At 34.4% G+C, this 18,856-nt stretch overlaps 1 long non-coding RNA gene across 2 annotated transcripts in view; it reads right to left on the reverse strand.

Moving 5' to 3' along the window:
- Nucleotides 1-18,856, reverse strand: part of LOC144293761 (uncharacterized) — a 394,465-nt gene that overhangs the window by 118,501 nt on the left and 257,108 nt on the right. For both annotated transcript variants that reach the window (XR_013361014.1, XR_013361013.1), the window contains one exon: nucleotides 18,331-18,462. This is a non-coding gene — a long non-coding RNA (uncharacterized LOC144293761). The remainder of the gene's footprint in view (nucleotides 1-18,330; nucleotides 18,463-18,856) is intronic.

Here is an 18,856-nt window from a genome sequence, read left to right on the forward strand (position 1 = left end):
AGCAAAGCCATTTTACAGAGCAGCCATCTATGTATATCTTATAAATTTCAAATTTGAAATCTCATTAATATTAATATTTTAAAAGTATATTTTATGTTATTATAACAGCCATATTTTAATTTGAGGAATACCCCATGTCTTTCAAATGTATTGCCATTCACTGTTTCAAAACAAATTTTTACAATAATTTTCTGAATCAACACCAAATTCTAGCTAATATTCATTGTAAAAAAAGATGTTAACAGTCATTAATTAGGATCCACACAGTCATTACATCATTGTTTTTCATGAGATTTGTTACCTTAATTATAAGCATCAATAAACCAAATTAGTTGTTGATTTTGAGTTTCTTCTGTTTCCCTATATTTTAGCCAAGAACAATTTTTATAAAGACAGAATCTTTCTTAATTAATGCTTAGCATGGTGAACAGAAAACCATCAGAAGTTAATTAATGAGGACAGTAAATTTTGTACTGTTTTCTCATTTTGGAGGCATTAATAGAACTTAACACATAGTATGTGTGCTCACTATTGTTCTCTCTCTCTCTTTCTATGTATATACATATATTATTTATATACAATATATTATATATATATACTTATTTAAAAGTATGGTTAAATAAGTGAATCATGAAAAAATAATGTCTGTCTTTCACCAATAAGGACAATAGTCACTTTAGAATCTATCCCAGCCATAAAAACAAATGAACATGTATATGAACATATATACACATAGGATCTTTCAGCATCATTTTAAGAGCTTGCCACTCTTTTTTTTTTTTAAGATTTTATTTATTTATTAGAGAGCACAAGCAGGAGGGACAGAGGAAGAGGGAGAGAGAAACTCAAACAGAGTCTGTGCTGAGTGTGGAGCCTGCTCGGCTCAATCTCCTGACCCTGTTTTCATGACCTGAAGCCAATTCGAGTCCCAATGCTTAACCAACTGCTCCACCCAGGCACCCTGTTGTTCATTTTCATTCTTTACGCATTATCTGTACCTGATTCCTTTTCATGACATCACTGTCTTAATTTTCTCTATCTCACTTGACCACATCCTTTGTTTTGGTTTTCAAGGCTGATTGCTTTGACTCTTCTTAAAAGTTGTATCCTCAAGTGCCCTATCTCCTTAATAAATGTTGCACTTCCTCAAGGGGGAAAAGAAAGTCACTTACACACTTTTAGCCTCCATATATAATAGTCTATAATAACCTCTGAATGCGAACCATCCTAAGTAAGACCACCACTCCACTCAACAATTGTCCAAATTGAAAAGTGGGCACTATGTCTCTGGCAAGAATCCCCACTTCTCTGGCTGTACCAACCAACCCTCACAGTCTTACCCAAACTATTCTCATTCAATTTTTTACCCTTGTTTGTTTAAATCGTCTCAAAAAGTCCCCAGGACTCCCAGGTCATCCATACTCCTCCTCACTGTATACCTCAGTGATTCTGTATCCCCCTCTTCTGATCCCTAAGACCCTCTGCTGTGCCATCAGTAACTCTTTGTCATTACTAACATTATCTATGTTCTCCATCTTATTTCTGAATGATCCTGTCATTTAGTTGCTTTAGGTGAAAGATTTTCTGCAAGTTGTACTCTTCCAACTCTCAAGAGTGAGAGTGAGTGTTTCATTCTTTTCACTGATTGTCTACCACTCATTTATAGGATGGAGCTGGTGTTCTCTTTGTAGCTCATTTGCTACTTTCTGACTGATCATTCTCCATCCCCATATTTGAAATTCATGCCATCAGACAATACCACACATCATCTCTCCTTATTGAAATTATCCTCAGTAGCTCAAATCCCTATTTCTAATATTTTGAGGACTTGAACTCAGAAAAGACTGACACTCAGGTAGAAATGGTAATAACATGCTTTTGAATGGCCTCTAAATGTCCATTATTGATGAGGATCCACATTTTGTTGAGAATGTGATGTTCCTTTTCCAGTTACTGGCATGTGCACTAAATATTCATGTAAATTCTTTGAGTGATCTTCAAGTTGTACTTCTGTACAAAAGAAGGTCATAATTTTGTTAAATAACTGAAGCATTGGGTCATAGACATTTATTACTCATTGATTATCTTTGGGTTCTACATTTTTCCCTTGCAGGTAGTCAGAAAAATGTGACTAGTTCTAGCCTAAGGATTGAGTGAAGTGGCATATGTCACTTCCAGACCAAAACATTTAAGAACTAGCGTGCCATTTTGCAGTCTGTTTCTTTCTTTGATGGACAACATAAGGATATAAGGATACATGTGTTTTATTGTAAAAGCATCTTTCAACTTAATCTATGAAGTAATACATGGAATAAAACCCTTTATCATGTTTTTGATTAGGGTAATTAAATGATTGCTTTGTTATAATTAAAATGTAGGGGATACTTTGTTATGACAACACTGTTCTTTCTTTCCTGGTTAAGATGGTATGAAGATCTCCAGCTCTGACGGTGATAATGCCTTTCCTTCCTTCTTATGATGGCAAAGTAAATGGCTATTCATATTCAGAATCTATGGTCTTTTTTTAAAGATTTTATTTATGTATTCACGAGACACAGAGAGAGGCAGAGACATAGGCAGAGAGAGAAGCAGGATCTCTACGGGGATCTTGATGCAGGACTCAATCCCAGAATCCCGGGCTCACAACCCTAGCCGAAGGCAGATGCTGAACCACCAAGCCACCCAGTGCCCTCTTTGGTCTTCTTTGGATGTTTCCAAGCAACTCTATTGCATTCCCTTAGAATACTCATGCCCTCACTTTCCTAAAATAGCTAGTACCTAACTTTTCCTCTCCCTGGCATCTCTTTACCTTTCTTCATTTTCACCTGAAGGTTCTCTATTGTTGAGAAGATAGAAACTATCAGAAGTTAATGTAATCCTAATACCTCTTTGTCAAACTGCATTTGTGACATTCTAATTTGCCTTCTCTCCTATTACTTTACATGAACTTTACATAGTGCTCTTAAAGAGGAATTCCTATTATGTACTGAATCACATCACATATTTTCTACTCAGCAATATCACTTCAGAATTCCCCCCCCAAAAAATCACTTCAGATTTCTTACCTCATCTACTTTTTCTCTTTCAAAATCATTTTCATAAGCATAAAGAATATGCAATTGTTTCTTCCATCTTAAAAAGAATCTCTGGGACTGCCTGGGTGGGTCAGTCAATTAAGTGTCTGACTCTTGATTTTGGCTCAGGTCATGCTTTGGGGGTGTGAGATGGAGCCCCACTTCAGGCCTCATGCCTAGCATTAAGATTCTTTCTCTCCCTCTCTCTCTCTGCTCTCCACTGCCCCCTCCCAACCACTAAGGCACACTCTCTCTCTTTTTCTCAAAAAAAGAATCTCTGTTAGTTCCAAATTCCTCCATCATAATGATCCATTTGTATGTTCTATTTTCCAGGGCAAATAAATCTAAATTGTTGTCTTCAATCTTTGAACATAATTTTTCTCCTTCCATTCTCTTTAAAATCCCTTACAATTAATTTTTATATACTAATTTCTCTTCCAAACTTCTGTTTCAAAGTCACAAATTTCCTCCATGTTCCTAAATGCAATAATCAATACAAATCTAAATTTTACTTGATAAACAATACAGAGTAGTATGCTGATTTCCCCTCCTTTAAATATTTTCTATGTGTAGCTTTCAGAGTACTACCCTCTTGGTTTTTCTCTTACCTCAAGTACTACTCTTTCTCAGGCTCCTTAATTGTACTTCCCCTTTGTCTTGGTTATTTCCTATGCCATTTTTCTGATCTGAGATTTCTCACCTTTCTGTTACCTACAAAGTTTCAACAGGTATTATAGCCATCACTTTGTCTATATTAATTACTCCTCAAATTTCTTTACAGTCTCAATGAACATGCTGGCAGTTTGTTAAAAATTGAACCTGTAACTACAATATGGTACTAGGTATTTGCTTAGGAAGAGAAATAATAGTAAGTGTCCATACAAAGATTTATCACAATTATCACAATTTTATTCATTTGGCCAAAACTGGAATCAACCTGGATGTCCATTAACATGTGAATAAAAACACAGTGTGATATGTGCATATATAATGAAATATTACTCAGCAACAAAAAGAAATTATTGATGCACATGACATGATATGGCCAGAACTCCAAATGATGATGAGTGAAAGAAGCCAGACCAAGACAAGTATATATGATATGACTCCACTTTTAAGAATGATAGGAAATGGAAATTAATGAATAGTCAGAGAAAGTAGATTAGTGTTTCCCTGAAGAAAAGAGGGACCAAAGAGAAGATTTAAAAAAGACACAAGGAAACTTTTGGAAGCTGATAGGTTATGTCCTCTATCTTGATGATTGTGATGGTTTTATAAATGTGTATTAAAACTATTTGTTTTAACTTTACACATTACATATTGACACTCATTGCATGTCAATCCTACCTCAATAATACTGTTAAAATACTATTGAGAAGTAATGTAAGAAGTCAAAATCTAATTTGGTGGTTTTGCTAAAGTTTCTTACGTAAGAGGAAAGCAATAGCATGGGAAAGTCACTAAAGAAGAAAAAACAATGCTATTTCTTAGAGGCAAATCAACTAAAATTCTGCATGAATATTATTTTCTCCTAAGAGCAATAGAGCATAAATAAATTTAATGGAAAGCCAGCATAACAAAAAGCATGAAATACATGTGTGCCAACAGGAAAATGTTGAGCCTCAAATAGTTTTCCTTACCTTTTGACAACCATGAAGCTAAAACTTCTTTACCAAAACTGTATTATAGTAATATTCCTTGATGAACTAAAGTCTGCTTCTATACACTGATACATTTTTCCAGCAATATCACTGTGATTGTGTTTTGTGTAATATTGTTATTGACAAAGTATTTCTGACATAAGACTTTACTGTAAGTGCAAAATCTACATTGACCATAAATCATGGCAATAGACCTGCCAGCATAAGTATTTCAGATTTTATTTATTTTGGGTCTTTATTTATTTCCCAAAGAAGTCACAATGAAAAACAAACGGTTCACCTCCTGAGTTAATTTGTGTTGACAAGGAGCACTGTGATATTAAAAAGAAATTGGGTGGGAGGGTAGATAAGGAGAGACAATAGTAATAAAACCTTTATCCAATAAAGTGCCTTTAAAAATCATCATACTTTATGGTAGTTAATATTTAAGGTTCTTTTTCTATAATAAAGATGAGATGAAATCAAATCTGTGAAAATACTTCATAATATGTTTTGTGGTATAAGTATTATATGGCATTAAACAAAGTAAGAATTTAGGTGAGCATCTGCATTTTCCCTTAAATAAGACTAAATTAGTTAAAATATATATAATAATATAAGTAAAACATACATTAATATCTACTGACAATTAGCAGAAAAAGATTTTCATGGGATGTTCAAGAAGAGCCTGAATAAATGCACTGTATCATAAAGTATAGTTATGCATTATATATATGATTGAATTTAACAACTGCTATTTCTTCTAATGTTTATGTGACTTTTCTTCACTAAGCAGGCAAATAAGTTTGTAAAACAAGCTAGATTTTCTATATAAAATGCAAAAATAAAGTGTGACTTTTTTCTTCTTCTTTTTTAAAGGTACTATAAGGGATTTTGTGGGGGATCCCTGGGTGGCACAGCAGTTTGGTGCCTGCCTTTGGCCCAGGGCGCGATCCTGGAGACCTGGGATCGAATCCCACATCGGGCTCCCGGTGCATGGAGCCTGCTTCTCCCTCTGCCTGTGTCTCTGCCTCTCTCTCTCTCTCTGTGTGACTATCATAAATAAATAAAAATTTAAAAAAATTTAAAAAAAAAAGGGATTTTGTGGGAGGAGGCAGGTACTTTATCTGGCCTCAAGGAGTTCAGTAGAGGTCCATGCATTACCCAGTAGGGCGAAGCAATTGATATCCATAGAAGCAAACCTAGTTTTTCTAATGCATATATACTTTGCATACTTTCAACTTTTATATTTTCAATTCATACCTAATTATTTTTAAATGTTTCTGAGATAGTTTTATTTTATTTATTTTTTTATTGGAGTTCAATTTGCCAACATATAGCATAACATCCAGTGCTCATCCCATCAAGTGCCCCCCCTCAGTGCCCGTCACCCAGTCACCCCCACCCCCTGCCCACCTCCCTTTCCACCACCCCTTGTTCATTTCCTCTGGGAGAGTTTTAAACTAGGGATTCCTGGCATGTATATTGTCAGTGGGGACAGACTTTTCCCCCACGTTAGACTGTTGCATTAGGTCCATTAGAAGCTCTTTCAAGTTAGTTTCCATGCCATTTGACATGCCCCAATTTTACTTTTAAGTACTTCCTTACTTTCTGTCACTATGAGAAGCTGTAGGTTATCGTGGATTTCCTTTGCTCCAGCCGTGAAAGTCTTCAGAATTTTGGGTCCTTCTGGTGGCTAGAGGCATTTGGAAGCAGTAGGTGTGTCTGTTGCTCCTGGGGTATCACTGCTTCTAGTCTGTCTCCAGACAGAGCTAGGAAGTACACTGTGCGGTCAGTCTTGCACACACAACACCCCACTTAATCCTCTATCCATCTGCAGATATTTTAAGGTAAACATGGGTTGATACCGATACCTTCTACCATGATCCAGTACCCCAGGGCTTATTCTAGCCTGTCTTCCTTCGTGTAAGCTTATTTTTCACTAGTTTCTCTGACAGTGAAATGCCTGGCTCATAATATTTACACCTTTTTGTACTTAAGTCTTCAATCCCAGTATACAAGTCAGAGTGTTTCTTGATTGCTAACCAGTACTGATTTGCGAGAAAAAAATAATAAACCACAAAAACCTAGGATACACTATTTATGTAAACTTATTTTGTGTCTCTCACCTCATAGCACCCAGGTAAAACACTGTTTTTCAGAGTTAATTAGGTCAGCTACTTTACTCTTACCTTTCAGTGGAGTTTATCATATATTTGTAATATAATTAGGTTCATTTGTCACAATATTCAGTCCTTGTGATACCCCTGAATGATTTGGTTTTAATTTTGGGGCAGCAAAGTTTATTCCTTGTGGCGGGAAATTCCACGATTTTTGACAAATATGGAGTCAAATCTAGGGCTAGAGTTGTTATCTACCACCACTATTCAAAACAGTAACATCACTCTAAAAATGTCCTTGTATGACATCTTTGTGGCTAATTCTTACCCCTCCCCCTGCCAACTCCCGTTCTGTGCCAGTAAATTTAACTTTCCCGAATGTTATGTAAATGAAATCACGCAATACTGTGTCCAGGTCTAGGCAATGATGAATAAAGTTCATGTAAATACTGCCATATAGGCTTTTGGGTGAACATAATTCTCATTTCTCTTAGGTATGTACATAGGAGTGGGATTATAATGCCATATAGCATTTGTAAAAAAACTAACCTTTTTTTTTCCCCACCAAGTGGCTATACCAGGTGTGTTCCCACCAGTAACATATGAGATTTCTAGTTTATTTTTTATTTTTATTTTTTTTTAATTTTTATTTATTTATGATAGTCACAGAGAGAGAGAGAGAGGCAGAGACACAGGCAGAGGGAGAAGCAGGCTCCATGCACCGGGAGCCCGATGTGGGATTCGATCCCGGGTCTCCAGGATCGCGCCCTGGGCCAAAGGCAGGCGCTAAACCGCTGCGCCACCCAGGGATCCCAGATTTCTAGTTTATTTACATCATTGTCAGCACTTGGAATTGTCAGTTATGTTGTTTTTTATATGTTCTTATGTTTTACTTTTTTTATGTTTTAACCTTTCTAGTAAGTATGTAGTGATCTATCTATCTATCTATATTTTTTTGCCTTTCACTGATGACCACAGTTTATGAACATCTTTTTTGTACTGATTGGCCATTCATATATCTTCTTTGGTGATTTACAGTTCGAACGTTTTGACCCCTGGGTTATTTTCTTCATATTACTTAGTTTTAAGATTCCTTTAAATATTATAAATATAAGCTTTTTACAGAAATGAGTTTTTTAAAATATTTTATTTATTCATGAGAGATACAGAGGTAGAGAGAGAGGCAGAGACACAGGCAGAGGGAGAAGCAGGCTTCATGCAGGGAGCCTGATGCAGGACTCAATCCCGGGTCTCCAGAATCACACCCTGGGCGCTAAGGTGGCACTAAGCTGCTGAGCCACCCAGGCTGCCCTTAAATGAGTTTTGATAAATGTTTTCTTCCAATCTCTTGCTTTTTAAAAAATATTTTATTTATTTCACAGAGCAAGAGAGAGCAAAAGCAGTGGTGGAGGGAGTAGGGAAGGAACAGAGGCAGAGGGAGAGAGAAACAGACTGCTGAGCAGGGAGCCTGCCCTAGGGACTTGAATCCAGGACCTTGAGATCTTGGCCTAAGGCCAAGGCAGAGGCTTAACCAACTGAGCCACCCAGATGCCCCCCATTGCTCCTTTTTTCAGAACCTTAATATATCTTTTTAAGAATGGAAGTTTTTGGTTTTCATATTGCTAATTTTGTCCTTTATTTCTATAATATGTTTGTGTCCTAAGAAATCTTTGCCTAATGACTACAGATATTTCCTGCTATACATTCCTCCAGAAATATTATACATTTAGGTCTAGGATACATTTTGAGTTAATTGTTTTATTGTAGTATGGATGAAAGATCGAGGTTCATCCTTTTACGTAAAGCTATCTAATTTCCCAGCACTATTTGTTGAAAAAAACACTCCCCTTTCCCTATTAGATTACTTTGGCACTGTGTCAAATATCAACTGACTAGATATGTTTGGAATTAATTCTGTACTCCATTCTGGTCTATCGATCTACCTGTCTAACAATTTGCCAATAACACTCTCTTGATTGTACTTTTATAGTAATTCTTCAAATTAGATAATGTGGAAGTTCCAGCTTCATTAATCTTCTTAAAATTTGTTTTGAGTATTTTAAGTCCTGGCAAGTTATATGTAAATTTTAAAATATACTTGAAAATTTCTATTTAAAAAGAGGGTGTTTGAGTTTTGATTTTGATTGTAGTAAATCTGCAGGTTAATTTGGGAAGATTGACCTCTTAATATTGAGGTTTCCAAACCGAGAATGTGGCATATCTCTGTGTATTTAGGTCTTATTTAATTTCTCTCAGTAATATGTCATAGTTCTTGAAGTATAGTTCCGGCATATATTTTTAAAAGGTATCCTTAAATTCATGCTTTTGATGATATATTAAATCATATTTTATTAAATTTAAGTTCCAATTCTGTTTTCAGCATATAAAAGTGTGATTAATTTTTATGGTGACCTTATGTAGTCTTACTAGACTCAATTTTTTTTAAAGATTTGAGGGAGAGAGAGCCATTCCACACTGAGCAGGGAGCCCAACGTGGGGCTCTATCCCAGGACCCTGGGATCATGACCTAAGCTGAGCGCAGATGCTTAACTGACCAAGCCACTCAAGCACACCCTAGACTGAATTATTATGGTAGACAATTTTTTATCTTTTCATAAGAAGGATTTACTTTTTCCTTTCCTATCTGTACACCTTTTTTTCCTTTTTCTTATGGGCAAAAAACATTGGAAAGCTCTGAAGGTTATCATTTTTTATTAGTGTCAGAAATATTTTGGAATTCTTCCTTTGTAGTATTTTATTTTTAATTTCTTTTGAACAGATAGGAAAAGTAGAAGTAGGGTATCTATCAAAGCTTTGGGAAGGAAGGCCAATACCTATAATGAATCATGTCACATTCACTCCATTGGCTTAAATGTAATAAGTGTAAAATGGCCACAGGAATCTTTTCACTTCATTTATATTTATTATAGAAATAGACAACATGACAAGTATATACCATATGAAAATTTTCAATTATATAGATTGATCTTATTATTCACTCATTCCTAGGTGGATTTCTAGTCCATTATTACTTTAGAAATATAGATGAGCTTTTTCTTGTTTTGAAAACTGCTATGCTACCACTGTGGAGAGCATCTCATCAAAGGATATTGCTCTACCTCAGGGTAGACTCAGTCTTCAAGCTGAGAGAGCAGGAGGCCCCTGATGCACATCTGCAGTGACAGCAGATGACACTGGACCCATGAAAGCTAGGAGTCTTAAATTCTATGGGAGAGGGCTCCTTTGTAATGGTTGGTCCTCCAAAGAGTGTTGCTTTTCACACCTTTACTGTGACAGATTGTAAATATATTCCTAAATATGCTTAAGATACATGAAATGATTCTTCTGTCGTCATAAATCTATTGAAGCTTTTATGGTTATGCAAATCAGACAACTCCTACACTGATGTTTAGATTCTATGACCATCTATGACCGTGACTTAGATTTACCACTTATGCTTCTATACATTTTACAATATCACACAACAATCTAGCTTTATTAAATTTATGAAGTTTTATTGAATTGTTTAAATTAGCAACTGTAGATTTCATGTTTGAATTCATATACATTAACATATTTTCCAAATATAATGTTCAAACATATTATTTATAGCCAATATGATCATTTTAAACTTCATGAAATTGTCATTCATCTGATTTTACATTGAAACTTCAATTTTTTTCCATGTTACCTTTCTAAAACAGTTGATCAAAATAATAAGCTCTTCTCAGTATTATTCTATTGTGTCAAAGTTATTATTTTATCTTGAATTGTGCATTTGCAGATAGTAGTAAAGAAAGTAAGAAACTTGGATGTTTTTGTACATTGTTGTTATATTTGGCTTTTTCCTCTAACATATTCATTCAAGATTACCAATAATTTATCTCATGGAGTCATTTATGAACATAATGTTTTCAAACTCCTTCATTTAACTCCACGACTTAATTAAAAAGCAGCTTGGTACTTGCTTTCAGGCTATTTCTAAACATTAATTCTCTAGAAAGTTCTCAAAGCCAGCAATGTTTGCTTTATATTAAAATGATTTCTAATTAAATCCTTGATTTTTAAATTTACATGTGAATGTTAAGAAATAGATTTTATTATCATAGCTAATTTTTGCATGATTTACATATGTACCAAAGGGAAAATCTGTCTCTATCTCCATGTAAGTTAATTATTATGGATGCTTATGTGTTTACAAGCAAAACTACAGTCTGGTTTGTTTTAATTCATTCTACCTTATTTAATATAACAAACAAAATCATATGTCAGGACCTAAAAATGTATGTCTTCATGCCTCTGTGTGTGTGGTGTGTATATATTATCTGCACACATGTAAAAACAAAAGTTCTACTTCAAGATCGTGATAGGTGACAAATAGGCATAATGGACAAAAATGAGTAATTTCATTAATTATCTTTAGGTCACACTTATATAGCCTATTTAAAGAAAGCCAAATGGGCAGCCCAGGTGGCTCAGCAGTTTAGCGCCACCTTCAGTCCAGGGCCTGATCCTGGAGACCCAGGATCAAGTCCCAAGTCGAGCTCCCCGCATGGAGCCTGCTTCTCCCTTTGCCTGTGTCTCTGCCTCTCTCTCTCTCTCCCTCTCTCTCTCTCTGTCTCTGTCTCTCATAAATAAATAAAAATCTTTAAAAAAAAGATAAAATAAAGAAAGCCAATTGTCTTGATGGAAGAATTAGCGTATATGAACATTGACTAAACCCAATTCTCTGGTGTGAATGCCCTAGCACAGTCTCCACTAGGAACCTATCCTTTTTAAATACTGCTCTTAAGATACATTCCACATATTTAAACAGAAATATATGAACTTTCGGGACGCCTGAGTGGCTCAGCAGTTGAGCATCTGCCTTTGGCTCAGGGCGTGAGTCCCACATCCGGCTCGCTGCGTGGAGCCTGCTTCTCCCTCTGCCTATGTCTCTGCCTCTCTCTCTGTATCTCATGAATAAATAAATTAAAAAATCTTAAAAAAATAAATAAATGAACTTTCCTAATACTTTATTAATTCTTGTTTTATCTCTCATTCAGTTAAATTGCAATAATTCTTGTCCTTTTTGTTTCACTACTATATTGAAGTAGTTCTTTTAGATTCTTCTAGGTTTGCCATTTCTGTGTGCTCCACTCCTAGCCTGTGTCTGACAAATACTAAACTTTTCAATAAATATTTATTGAATTAATCATAAAACTGATTAACAAAAATTATCTTTATAAAATATAAAGATGACAAATGGTTTTGATTATTGATTTTAACTGTGGAATTCTAGACAAATAATAATATTTAGTAAACAAATTCATTGCTTATCTGCTCACTTTAATATCAGTTTTAAGGCTTAGCTCATCATTATATTTAGAATAAATTATTTGAAGAAAAATGATTGTAAGTTTAGTATTAAATGGCCAAACAGTTGTTTTAGGCATTTAAAATGGGCAGTGCAAAACTCGTGACAAAGAAAAGTTTAATGTTTGGATATGAGATTACATAAACTAAAGACAGAAAAAATGTTTTAAAATAATTTATTTTACTCTACTGAAGTCTGAACAGATGTAGAAATAATTCCCATGTAGCTTTTACAGGTGACTTTAAACTTGGAATTATCAAAATGTATTGACTTTTGAGGGACATAACAGAAGTTTGTTAGTTTCTTCTAATGGATATTTCAGGAGTCAAAATTTATTAGTTAAAAAGATAAGCTCCCTCAACAAATTCTCATATAGAATATTCTAATAATTGCATGCATACAATAGACAAGAAGTTAAACTTATGATTAAAAAATGAGAAGATATTTTGCTTAATATGGATATATATGCATTGTATAAGTGTGTATAATTCAAACAGTAATTGGTAAATTATTAAATTAGTAATATATAATTAGTAAGTCAATTCATTAGGTAGAAAACAGCAAAAGCCACAAGGCTGTATTGGTTGATTTTAAATAAAGACTTGGATCACTTAAAAATAAGAAATAACCTATTCATTTAATAATTATTATTAATTAAAATTCAGTAATACCTGAAATATTAATTTAATCAATTTTAATAGACTTTTATTTTTTGTAAGAGGCAGAAAATTTTCATACATGTATAAAATGAGACAAAATAGTACCTGCATTATAATATCATCTTAAATGTTATTAAATGTAATAACATACATAACATACAAAGAATATCATTTAGTATATAATAAATCATTAATAAATATTCACCCTATTATTTTTGTTTATATCCACTTGGGTCTGAAGTCCCATATATATCACTGCTATGATTACAGTCAGATATGATGTTGGAATTTTTAATAAAATTAAATAATAATTATGTTAATTAAAAATATTTATATTTTATTCAAAATTGAATAACCAAATTAAATATTAACCAAACCTTTCACATAAGGTTTCAGATTGTTTAAGTAAAGCCTACATTCAAAAAAAAAAAAAAAAAGTAAAGCCTACATTCTAGCAATCTATGATCTAACCTAAAAGTGTTAGTCATGTTTTATATACACATTAATAGGCCCTGGGAATCCATTACTTAGGAAATATATCACAGGAAAGTAATATACCATATGAAATAATGATTTTTATATTGGGTAGTTTTCCAAATCTTGATGCCATGATTTACTGGTTGACAGTGTTGACAACCGAGGTTGTTAATTATCATGAAGGATTTGTTAGGGGACAAATATGTAAAGAATTGATTTTCTAACTAATCATTGGTCACATATAACAGTTTGGCCCAGGTTAATATTTAAAAACTTCCACATACAAAATGAGTGATGAAACACTGAGATGAGAAGAAAATTAACAGATTCTGGGGAAAAGGAAGAACTAGAAAGAGGGAAGTGGAAAGACAATAGTGTAATTTTAAAAGTCATTAAACAAATATATTAAAATTTAAGTTATACTTGCCCTCATTTTGAAAACCAGTAACAGTAGATTTTTTTTCAGATAACATAAAAGACTTATAAAATAGCTATGTTAACAGAATGCATTTTTTGTCATAAAATATATTTATATAAGTATATAATATATATATATAATTATATTTTATACCTGATTCCTGCTCCTTTGAAATGGATGTCTTTATACCTATTTTGCAGTGAAAATCCAAGTGGTTCATTGGAATGTCAGTGGTAGGAGATATTCCATTCTTAACATAGTCATAAAGGAAGGAATTAATGAATTAATGAAGAAAGGTAAATAAGCAAAGACTCATTGTAGAGAGGTTGCTATTTAAAAATCCATTTCAAAATAAGATGTATTTAGTTTCAGGGGATCTAAAATGCCACACCTCAAGAGTATCTGTTGACAGACCCCTGTATTTTAAACAACAGGGTTTTCTAACCATTTTAACCATATACCCTTTTTAGTTGTGCAATGTATATATAATCTTTTTCTAGAACTGAGCATGCTTATTATATATGTCAAATACTAAATTGAACAGATTCTGAAAACTATAAAGAGTAATGTACCACTTACAAAAGGAATTGCTTAATTTCAAGGCCATAAAAGAATTCATATATAGAACATGAGCTAACTCTGTTTCATACATTTTGTATAAACAAAGATCGAAGAATCAAGTTTTAATAGCAGATGAATAAGCAAACAATGTATGTTTTTGGTAAATCTACTCATTTATTTGTCATGTTATTTTTTCAGCACCTGTCAGGAAAAATGATATGTTAAATGTGGAGGCAGTATGTAATATGTAAAATATATATAAAATTTTGATGTCATCTCATAATGATATGCTTCCGTTGGAGATGAACCAAATGTGAGCTACAGACATAAATTCAATTCGACAAATACATATTTTATTCAGTTACTTCTTCTCATAGCCCTAAATGACTAGTGCCACGATGAGTCCTATGTTGAAGAAAACAATGGGCCAAACTAGACACTAGAGTGGAGAGGCAAAGATGCCAAACCAGTTGAGAAGGACAACGTAGCAGGCCTTTCTCCCTCACTTCTTTGGACAGCTCCTTCTGCCCTACGATCTGGGACTAATGATAATATTTCACCGCTATGAGGAGAATATTGTGTCAAAACGCATAAGCAATGCATTGTGGAGTACCTGGCTGGCTCGGTTGGATGAATATGTGACTCTTGACCTTGAGGTTGTGAGTTTGAGGCCCATGTTGGGTGTAGAGATTACTTAAAAATAAAATCTTCATATATATATATATATATATATTTCCAAGTCAGACCAATCAGAGACCTTACCTCAAATGTAAACTAAATGAAATGGCAAGAGGAGAGTTCTGTCTTCTGCGTCACTAACTCCTCTTGCCATTTGAAGGAAAACGATCTCTGTTAGGAGAGAGTGATCATAACCCAGACCAAACAAAAGTGGAGGGAAAAAGAAATTATGATTTCTGGAACAAAGTTAACCTTGTATTATGGAGCCATTGAGATTCTCTTTACCTTAGCTGATCTGAGTAGCCTTTATGTCACTAGCAACTTAAAAAGTCAACTTTAATAGTTTTAGGAAGCAAATGTGGGTAGGACCTCAAGGTTAATTTGAGATCAAATGTTGACAGGGACTGATAAAACAGCAAAGCATTATTAGGCTAGAGGAAGCTCCTATTCAGTCCTAATAAATTTATATGGACATCCATATAAGTGGATTCCCTCCTTAAAAATGCCACAGTTCCATTTCCAGTGATTATACCTGTGTTGTTTGAAAGCACAGTCCTCCAGTTCTCTCTCCTGATTCTACGAGCCCAAATCTTTCTTTGTATTCTTCATATGCAAAGTACAGGTAAATATAAAATATGCAACTTGTGTCTGTCTGTATGTATATATACATATACATGTATCGATATTAATTTTCTATCAATCTGATTCCTCTATTATTTTATCATTCTGAAGTAGAATCAGATATCTTCCTGCCTATATATTTTACTACCTGCCTTCTTTCCTTTCTCCTTCTTTCCCATCACTCTCTCTCCCTCCTTCCATCCTTCTCTCTCCCTACTTTTTCCTCTGTTTATGGTTATGCAATTCATCAAGCATAATTTGTTCAAAAGCTATCATTTCTGCATTGGATTGCTTTTCACCTATGTCAAAATCAGTTTGACATGTTTGTGGTTGGTTTCTAACTGCATTCTCTACAGGTTTCACCTGATATCCAAAAGTAGAGCATCCTTATGAATTTTTTCATAAGCTGAAATGACATAAAGCAAAAAAAGCAATTACCATTATAAGAAAAAAATTGAACACTCCCTGATCCAAAAATAACTCTTCTTAGACTTTTCTGATACCTTAGGACACATCTTGCTAGCAGATACACAAAATAAGAGGAGATGAAGCACAGATGCACACAGAACACAGTTCAAAGCTATGGTGGCTTGATGCTGAGATGCTGAGTGTAGGTCCTAGGAAAGGAGCTGGGCAGGGCCACTCTTGCTGCTCAGGGGGCCTGCTGCCCCTCTACCAGCTTGCTGCAAAACAAATGCTGAGTATCATTATTGCTTTTTTGTCTTGTAAAAGTGAATATCTCCTTCAGATTTCTTTTGGTTGGTGAAAACAGATATTTATGTGGGTCTTTGTAAAAGTCAAATGGCATGATAAAACTTTTGAAGAGCAAGGGGAAAAAAAGGGGGAAAAAAAACAAAGCAAAACAAAAAAAAAATGAAGAGCAAGGGAGACACCTATATATTGCTCTACTGATCTATCTGTATCCATTCACCAATCTCAGTTTTATAATAGGTCTTAAAATTAGGTAAAGGTATTTCCCTCATTGTATTCTTACTTTTCAAAATTGTATTAGCTATTATAATATCTCTGACTTTACATAAAATCTTTAGTAAAGTTGCTTTATATCAAATAAATCTTGGGCATTCAATAAGAATCACTTTAAATATTTTTTAATTATTTATTTATTTATGATAGTCACAGAGAGAGAGAGAGAGAGAGAGAGAGGCAGAGACACAGGCAGAGGGAGAAGCAGGCTCCATGCACCAGGAGCCCGACGTGGGACTCGATCCGGGGTCTCCAGGATCGTGCCCTGGGCCAAAGGCAGGCGCCAAACCACTGTGGCACCCAGGGATCCCAAGAATCACTTTAAATCAATATGTCAATTTGCAAAAAATTGGCATCTTTACAGTGTTGTTTTCCAATCCATGAAAGATTATTTGTCCATTGATTTCATTTTTTTATTTCTTTCATTAGTGTTTTGCTGTTTTCAGTATATGCACCCTATACATATTTTGTTAGATTCATATCTATGTACCTTTAAAAAAAGATTTTATTTATTTATTCATGAAAGACACAAGGAGAGAGGCAGAGAAGCTGGCAGAGGGAGAAGGAAGCTCCATGCAGGGAGCCTGATGTGGGACTCGATCCCTGGACTGCGCAATTACACCGTGAGCCAAAGGCAGATGCTCAACTACTGACCCACCCAGGCATCCCTACCTATGTACTTTTTTTGAGCTATTGTATATAGTAATGTATTTTTAATTTTAGTGCCCATATTATCATTGCTAAGATATAGAAATACAATTTATTTTTTGAAAGCCTATCTGACATTTTGTGACCTTGTTGCTTTACTAGTTCTAGAAGTTCATTTCTTTGTTTTGTTTTGTTTTGTTTTTAGATTCCTTGGGAATCTATAGTGTGGCGTATCATTAGAAATCTTTTACGCTTGCAATTTGGGTTAAAATGAAGCACATTTTGCACAAATATTGAGCCTTCCAATGCAAGAATCCTCAAGCTAAGCAGTCCTGATGTGAATTAAAGTTTTGCACCAATGAGTTTCAGAATTCTCTTCAAAAGTATTCTCCAGATTTTATTCAAGTTTTAATGTAGAAAATATAAAAATTATTAACCTAAAGAGTAAATAATTGCATTTTAACTAGCTAGGTTAATAACAGCATATACAGAGATAAATACTTTGGACTTTTTTATAGATAAGATCTCTAATTCATTTAAAAAACAATATAAACCCACAGAATATTTTACAAACTTATGGCCCAGGGTGAATATGTTTATGGCATAAAATCTGAATGCATGTAAGCATTCACTTTTATGTAGTTTTCTATCATTTCAAATATCAATACCCTTAAGAAAATTATTTCTTGAACATTTGAGTCCCTGACCACAATTTTATTTATTTATTTTTTTAAAGATTTTATTTACGTATTTAGGAGAGAGACACCCTGGGGGGGGGGGGCGGGGGCAGAGACATAGGCAGAGGGAGAAGCAGGCTCCCTGCAAGGAGCCCGATGTGGGACTCCATCCTGGACCTCAGGATCATTCCCTGAGCCAAAGGCAAAGACACTCAACCTTTGAGCCATCCAGGCATCCCCACAATTTTATTTTCAAACAAGTTTGTCAGTATCCTCACTGTGGTAATATGCTTTTTCCCCCCCTCTGGAGGATAGATGTGGAATTTTAAATAATAGACAGAAACCATGTATTGTAATTAGGGAGAATAATAGTTCACTATGTAGTTACCTCACAATTCTTTCCTGCAAAAGACCTACCTGCCTCACTTGTGTTCAGAATGCCCATATCCTCAGCGTTCATTCATCTGTATGAGGTTAGTATAGCAGGTAATAATTGGTGCATTATTTCTTTGATCCTCCTTTTGGATCAATGATGCTTGAGCTCAGAACCTAGAAATTTCAAAGGGAAAATAGAACCCTTGTTAGGACCCATGAATGTCAGCACCATGACTGAAATGCTTTGCAAAGATTTTTTGCCATAAATGTCCTTCCTCATTCAATTATAGATATCCTTGACTAGTTTTATGTAAGAAGTTAGGTATTTCTTAAGGGAGGCATTTTTAGATGATGCAGATTGTAAGACTTTACTCCAATTACTGTATAAATTTGGTGATTCATTTTCATTTAGCAAATTATGATATGGCCTTCCAAAATGCCAAACGCTGATATAAGATTAGAATCCATATGCTTGAAAATGATCTCTTATTTAGTTAGAAAACATCAAGGGAATGAAAGGATATTATGCAAGAAAATATGCCATCCATAGCAACTAATAGTAGCATTT

This window comes from Canis aureus, chromosome 22 (genome assembly GCF_053574225.1).
Source record: "Canis aureus isolate CA01 chromosome 22, VMU_Caureus_v.1.0, whole genome shotgun sequence".
Classification (NCBI taxonomy): Eukaryota; Metazoa; Chordata; class Mammalia; order Carnivora; family Canidae; genus Canis; species Canis aureus.